The sequence below is a fragment of the Parasteatoda tepidariorum genome, chromosome 6, assembly GCF_043381705.1.
Source record: "Parasteatoda tepidariorum isolate YZ-2023 chromosome 6, CAS_Ptep_4.0, whole genome shotgun sequence".
In the NCBI taxonomy this organism is placed as follows: domain Eukaryota; kingdom Metazoa; phylum Arthropoda; class Arachnida; order Araneae; family Theridiidae; genus Parasteatoda; species Parasteatoda tepidariorum.
The window spans coordinates 85,232,068-85,240,168 of NC_092209.1; the positions used below are offsets into that span (position 1 = coordinate 85,232,068).

Consider the following 8,101-nt stretch of genomic DNA (forward strand, 5'->3'; position numbering starts at 1 on the left):
TCAATTTTTTTCGTATATTTTTATGTAAATCATTTATTATTATCACTTTTATTTCTTTATTGTGCACTATTTTAAATTCTGCTATTTTGTTTCTACTGTTTTTAATTTAAAAAAAATCAATTTGCTAATAACTTAAAAATTTAATAAAGAATTTTAAATTACATACAATTCTATCATTAGTTTTTGCTTTTTAATGTATTACTCATTTTTCAAACACTTTCAATGCATATTGATACGAATTTAGAAAGAAAAATTGCATCATAACATTGTAAACAAATAGTATGAAATCCTCTAAGTGTGTTTTACACACTACGTGGATTTTAGAGAGTCTACTATATTACTGTATATGAATACAATAAAAAAAAGAGTTTAAGTAACGTTTCAGAATAATAAAAAAAAATTCCACAAATAAATGAATGGAATGGAATAAATGAATTAATTAAATGAATAAAATATTTAGTTACTGCTACACTTGATAAAATCCGTAATTCAAAATTCTATACTCACTGCCTATGTAAACTATAATCAAATACTTGTCTAATAGAATTATTATGATTTTCTCATCTCTTTAAAATCTTAGTCAGCTTAATATAAATTTTTAATGTGATAAAATAACAAATCAATCAAAAAATTTCAAGTTTCCATAAGTTGTTGTTTTACTATATAAATGTAAATTATTGCTGATTGGTCGAGCCCGGATAGCTCAGTCGGTAGAGCGTTAGGCTTTTAACCTAACGGTCCAGGGTTCGAGTCCCTGTTCGGGCGGATTATTTTTGTTTAAACTATTAATAAAATCCATTTTGCAGATACTTCATTGACTTTTTTTTTGTTTGTCCGCAAACGTATAAAAAAGTGTTGGGCAAATTTTTAAAAAAAAAAACTATTATGTTGTTATATTTTTATGAAAGATGAAAGGAGTTAAATCATATTTATATTAAAAAGATAATTCTCAATACTTAATGTAATTGTCAGTTTTTACAATTTAGGAAATTACTTTTCGGCTTTTATTAATTACACTTGGCAGCTCATGTTTAAGTTTTAAAAAAAGAGATATTCCATTTTTTAGCTTTTTACTTTATACAAAATAAAGGAAGATGATAGTATTTTGTTTTCTTTTTGACAATTGTTTTTAAAATTAATTATTATAATTTCTTCTTTAATTTTTAACTTCTTGTTTTACAACATGCATTTTCTTCTACTAGTGCGTTAGATTAATATATAGAAAATTAAATAAATACAAAGGAAGGAAAAAGCTAATGATTGTAGCTCCAAGTAGCAAATTATTTTTATTCCTAAGGAAGCTTTTTTTCAGAAGAAACATGCAAGTTTTTGAACGTAAAGGCATTTAAGTATAAATAAAAAAAATGTGTTTAATCCTATGTTTGTACAGTAAATTAATTTGATTATTTAAAAAATTTCTTCTAGTTTATTTATAAATTTTGAGGTATATTCTTAATATGGAGCTTCATAAGATGGCAGCACATGTTCTTTTCATGTTCTGTAAATATTTTATTTTATTTAAAAAAAATCACCGTATAGGAAATATTTTAAAAAACTGCAAAAGAAAGCGGCACGGTAAAAAAAATTTTTTAACTCGTTGTTTTAAAAATTATTCAAAAACTTATACTTTTTTTTTTTGCAAACCAGTTTAAATTGGTAACTTTACTGAAAAAAACCTTTTAAAGTTTAATAAATAATTTATAACAAAATATTGTTTTCTTTTCCATTTTTTTAATATTGCCTTTTCAAAATTTTAAAATGCTACTTTTAAGTTAAATCAGCTTAAAATCTTATGTTTCAAAAAATTACTCTTGATGCATCATTAAAATGTTTCAAATGAAGTCTAGATTTTTCAACACTCTCATTATCAATTAATTAAAAAATTTTTGTTTCATTGTTATGTCTTTAAACTTTTTTCCATTTTTAATATATTACTTGTAATTTAATAAATTTTATGTTTATTGATAAAAAAAATATTGATAGGATGTTCTTACTTTCTAGAAATAAAATGAATTATCAAGTATAACTTCAAATTGTCTGAGTGAGAGTAAACACAAAAGCTTTTTGAGTACTTTTTTTCTTTATTTATTTATATAAAAAAATCTCTATTAAGACTATTATAATTCTCATTTTTGTAATTTTATCTGAATATCATAACGCTTGTTAAAAGCTCAATGAATTATTAATAAAATACATCAACAGCGAGTTTAATATTCTTTTTTCTTCATTTTTCTTAAATTAAATTTTTCTTAAAAAGAAATGTTTGAGATAAGAGATAAAAAAACTAATAAAAATTAATAAAAAAATCTTCTTGCCGAAAAAAAAACCCCATTTTGAATTGAAAATTTTGAATAAATTGATCAGTGTCGCCATCTAGCATAATTTCTTGAAAATTTTCTACAGAAAAATAATTTTTAACAGTTAGAAGTATTTTCATATTGTGTTTATAAATAAATTCATGCTTTCATGCAAAAGAAATTGAATTTTACGACATTCTCAAATAAAATTATTTACAAACTTTAAATGACAATTTTATTTATTTAGTAAAATTTTTAATTTAATAGTATTTTTTATTTAATATTATTAAATAATCAGTTTTAGTATTTTATAATCTTTTTTAATATTTAAACATCATGATATTTTAAATGGGGTAAATAATAAATTTTTAAAAAATTGTTGTGAAAAACAGACGTCAGTTATTGACTTTGTTATAAAATTAAATAAGAAGAAACTATATTGCATTTGGATTCATAAGAAAAAGATGAAAAACCCTCTTGTTTGGTGGTTTGCATCTACATCATTTGTTATCATTGATGTTTTTAAACCTCGAACAATTTATTTTATGTAATAAACACAAGTTATTTATGTTACATTAAGAGAGAAAAATGAAATGTTTTTTATTGTTCCGTGCACTTATGTTTACGTAATATAGTAAAATATGCAATATAATATATTATATAATAAAATATATATATTATGAAGAAATATCGTAACGAAGACTTAAATTAGTAAATTTGTCTTTCAAAATACTTAAGAATTGGAATATTTTTAATTTGCATTTTTTTATTTATTTATTTACTTATTTTTAACCCCTTTACCAAATCTAACGTTAATCGCATACAAAGCAAGTTATATATTCTACAAGTAAATGACATACAATTCTTTATTTCTAATTGTAGCCACTAGATGGTAGCACCAGTGACTTCAAAACTGTTGCTTTCTACTCTGTTCTCTTTGCTTAAAATTAATTCATAAAAAAGTTAATAATAAGCATAAGGAAAAGATTAAGAAAAAAAAATTTATAAGTCAACTAAGGCATGGCGTCACATGCATCAAGCAAACGAAACGTCTTATATTAAACATCTCGGAAAAGTAATTTTAATCAAAAAATATTTTATTGAAACAAGTTATATACATATAAAGAAAATTTAAGTTAAAAAACTGAAAGCATTCGTTAAATGTTCTTGATTATTTTTTCATTCGCATTAAATATTAATCCTCAATTTTTTTTATCTTTAAAAAGAGCAGATTTTATTGTATTTAATAATTTTTTACGGCCTTGTCCTTTTTATTATTTTTTTAAAATTAATATTTGAATAGTTAACCTTAATTAAGCAACAATTAAAAAAAAACAATAACTAAGAAAAAAAAATTCAGAATTTCCTCTTATAAATCAGGTAGCTAATAGCAACTTATGCAATAATTTTTTTTTTTCAAAATTATATGCTGTTCTAAAAAGTATTACTTCACTATAGGATTTATATTTCACCAAAAAAATTTTGTTTCACCTCCGCAACTAATTTACAGAAAAAGCGAAAAAAAAATTTATTTTTTATTAAGGGATTTTCTATTCATATTCTCTTATATATATATATTTTTTAAAACCAGCGTTGAACAACCAACTTAATTCTCAGTTTACGACTAGCAACGAACTCCACAGTCTCAATTTTGAACCCAATGCAGAAGACAAGGGAACTCCTGGATCAAGTATTGGGACGAACTTCGTGGAGTACATTTTTATGGAACTAACCCGCATCCATTACATGGAACAGAAAACTTTCCCCGGTTATTCCGACGCCAAGAGGATTCTAACCAGTGATCCGTCGACCATTGAGGATATTTTACGTCAGCACCGTTATCGGATTGAACCTGGAATTTAAACCAGAACTCGCTTTTTCTGTAAATTAGTTGCGGAGGTGAAACAAAATATATTCCATTCGAAACAGTTGTCGGAGGGTTGTTTAAAAATGTATCAATTCTTGTTAGTTATATAGTAGAATTTTTTTTTTAAATTTCTTTTTAGCACACCTTCAATTCCCATACCATTTAGAATGTGGGAAGGTAAAACCCGGAGTAATGTTCTATTAAATATGTGTAGAAACAGTGTTTGATTATCGCTTGCATTGGATGGAAATAATTAGGGTTCTAATACTTATATTATACATTTCAATAGCATTGATTTATTTTTGTATAAATTTAAATATTTATATTTTATGATACTAACACGGTAAACACTTTAAATTAATTTCAATTTCCGAAGAAACTCAAGGGGGCTCTTCGTTGTTCAAATTGTGGGTATTTCAGAATTCTCATGTCATCATTGGAATGTTCTTAATCTTATCTTTTATTTTTGGACAGGCAGATAGGCAAAATTTTATTTATCATATTTTTTAAGAAAGTTCAGAATTAAGATCTATATATATATTATACGATTCAGAATTAAGTTCTCTATATATATATTTTAAATTTTTAGAACTCTCTCTATATATAAGTATATATACTTTTTAAAATTTTTAGAAATTGGATTTACGTGCAACCGCTCTGCTTATTGCATGTGAAATTGTTCAGAAATCTAGAAAAATGACAAAATGCCAAAAGTTTGTTGCATCTAATTATAAGTACCAAATGACTAACGATTTTAAAAATCAGTTGAAGAAATACATCATTGAGATGTATTATTTACCCCTTTCTGTTTAGGAAACCAACTAATTAATTCACGGTAGATTTTACAAACACCTGCAAAGTCTGTCGAAAGATGGCGCCGCTGACTGCATAAACTTTACAACTATGTTTTCTGCTGCATGTCAGACTATTTCAACGGACATATTTGCACGAATATCATTTAGGGGGTAAAACTTCGCCGAAATGGTGATTTTTCAAAAAGCTGACGAACTATCATTCGATTCGAACTATATACGATTTTTCCATTCTGAAACCAGATTACGGCAAGATGATAAATATATCGCAAAAAATTGCAAGTTCGCCTTGAAAGACCTGAACGGTGGATCCTTTTTTTAAAATTTTCCTTGGCGAAAGAGCTTCAAAAAAACATTCTTAATAACGTTGTTTCTTTCGCCAAAAAAAATAGGAAAGCTTCAGTTAAAGTACTTTAAGCTCAAGGCAAGGCCTTAATTTTTAACCATACTGCCAAGCGATCGAAAAAATAACGTAACCGCTAAGCGATTGATTTCGAGAAAAGTGGTTTTGCAGCTATTTTCTTTCTGTGTGTAATGCTATGGAATAGAATTTCAAAAAACTGATAATTTTTTTTAAAAGATTTTTTTTAATGCAAAAATGCTAATTTCATTAAAAAAGAGCACAAATGCGAATTTTTTGTCACTTTCATAGATTTTTCTGAATCTTCCGTTAATTTTTCTGCTAAGAAGAATTTTCTGGCTTTAAAGCAGATAAAAAATAGCATAAATATTAAAAAATAAATACTTGCTCTTAAGATTTGAAAAAGAAATGCAATTTTTCAGGATATTTCTATCGATATAAAAATTATTGAACAATTCTTAATTTTACGAACAATGCAGAGTTGTGATAACTATTCAAGTATATGTACATATAAATCAGAACTGCTTTTTATCTTGTTCCGCAGACCGTAAAGACACGGTTCCCAGGAGAACACCGAAGTCAAGCATCACTGGCTGCGGTCAGTAAGGTGGTCGGTGACCACTTTGTTCTGCCTGCGTAGGGACTGAGGGTGAGCGGTATAGGTCTTCGTTAAATTGTCTACTGTAAAGTGCTCGACTTCGCACGTAGGTCGTCGGGCTACCGAAGCGGGGGTGCCATCCCCTCTGCAGAGGATCAAAATTGTGATGGCATGTCTTCGGATCATCCTCAGGGATNATTGTTCTAAAACGACAACGGATTGAATCAGTAAAAGAAAAATAATGGAATCGTTTTATACTCGTCAAATTATTCAATGAATAACAACATACAATTGTTCTAAAACGGTGTTCTAAAACGACAACGGATTGAATCAGTAAAAGAAAAATAATGGAATCGTTTTATACTCGTCAAATTATTCAATGAATAACAACATACAATTGTTCTAAAACGGTGTTCTAAAACGACAACGGATTGAATCAGTAAAAGAAAAATAATGGAATCGTTTTATACTCGTCAAATTATTCAATGAATAACAACATACAATTGTTCTAAAACGGTGTTCTAAAACGACAACGGATTGAATCAGTAAAAGAAAAATAATGGAATCGTTTTATACTCGTCAAATTATTCAATGAATAACAACATACAATTGTTCTAAAACGGTGTTCTAAAACGACAACGGATTGAATCAGTAAAAGAAAAATAATGGAATCGTTTTATACTCGTCAAATTATTCAATGAATAACAACATACAATTGTTCTAAAACGGTGTTCTAAAACGACAACGGATTGAATCAGTAAAAGAAAAATAATGGAATCGTTTTATACTCGTCAAATTATTCAATGAATAACAACATACAATTGTTCTAAAACGGTGTTCTAAAACGACAACGGATTGAATCAGTAAAAGAAAAATAATGGAATCGTTTTATACTCGTCAAATTATTCAATGAATAACAACATACAATTGTTCTAAAACGGTGTTCTAAAACGACAACGGATTGAATCAGTAAAAGAAAAATAATGGAATCGTTTTATACTCGTCAAATTATTCAATGAATAACAACATACAATTGTTCTAAAACGGTGTTCTAAAACGACAACGGATTGAATCAGTAAAAGAAAAATAATGGAATCGTTTTATACTCGTCAAATTATTCAATGAATAACAACATACAATTGTTCTAAAACGGTGTTCTAAAACGACAACGGATTGAATCAGTAAAAGAAAAATAATGGAATCGTTTTATACTCGTCAAATTATTCAATGAATAACAACATACAATTGTTCTAAAACGGTGTTCTAAAACGACAACGGATTGAATCAGTAAAAGAAAAATAATGGAATCGTTTTATACTCGTCAAATTATTCAATGAATAACAACATACAATTGTTCTAAAACGGTGTTCTAAAACGACAACGGATTGAATCAGTAAAAGAAAAATAATGGAATCGTTTTATACTCGTCAAATTATTCAATGAATAACAACATACAATTGTTCTAAAACGGCAACGGATTGAATCAGTAAAAGAAAAATAATGGAATCGTTTTATACTCGGCATATTGCACAATGAATATATAATTGTTCCAAAACGCCGTTCTAAACGGCAACGGATTGAATCAGTGAAAGTAAAATAATGAAATTGCTTAATACTCGCACAATGAATAATATATGATTAATTGTTCTATAAAACGGCGACTTTTATCGTACTTTTAGATTTCAGAAGGTATTTTCAAACAGCAACAGTTTAATGACATTTAAGCATTTAAATGACATTTGACATTTTAAATGACAAATTAAAATAATTGTTCTAAAACGACGAATATTTTTTAAAAAGAAACAGTTATTTTAGTGACAAACTTAAATATCCAGTTTAAAACAGTGATTTCGCTAAGTTAGGTCTCTAAAACACTCATTTTTAAAGAAGAAAAGTTACTTGTGAAGTAACAAATAGTTGTTCCACACTGTTAACTTCACGCGTCTTCGAACGATTTGTTTTTTGAAAACTGTTCATATCAGTTGTTATTGGACAGAAAATATTACACTCTAAACGCTTTGTAAGTATGCATAACAATCACAATAAATTTTTGAATAACGAACTGTAGTAGTATTCGGGATGTCTTGGAAATTGTTCAGAACAGTAAGAAAATATTACATTCGGAATTAAGTGCTCACAGCAACAACAACAGGTTAGAGAGTAACG

General features: G+C 26.9%; 1 non-coding gene across 1 annotated transcript; it reads left to right on the plus strand.

Annotated features, from left to right (window-relative positions):
• The first annotated feature begins 692 nt into the window (after window positions 1-692).
• TRNAK-UUU (transfer RNA lysine (anticodon UUU)) lies at window positions 693-765 on the plus strand. The gene has a single exon. It is a non-coding gene; the product is annotated as a tRNA-Lys (tRNA).
• The last annotated feature ends 7,336 nt before the right edge of the window (window positions 766-8,101 follow it).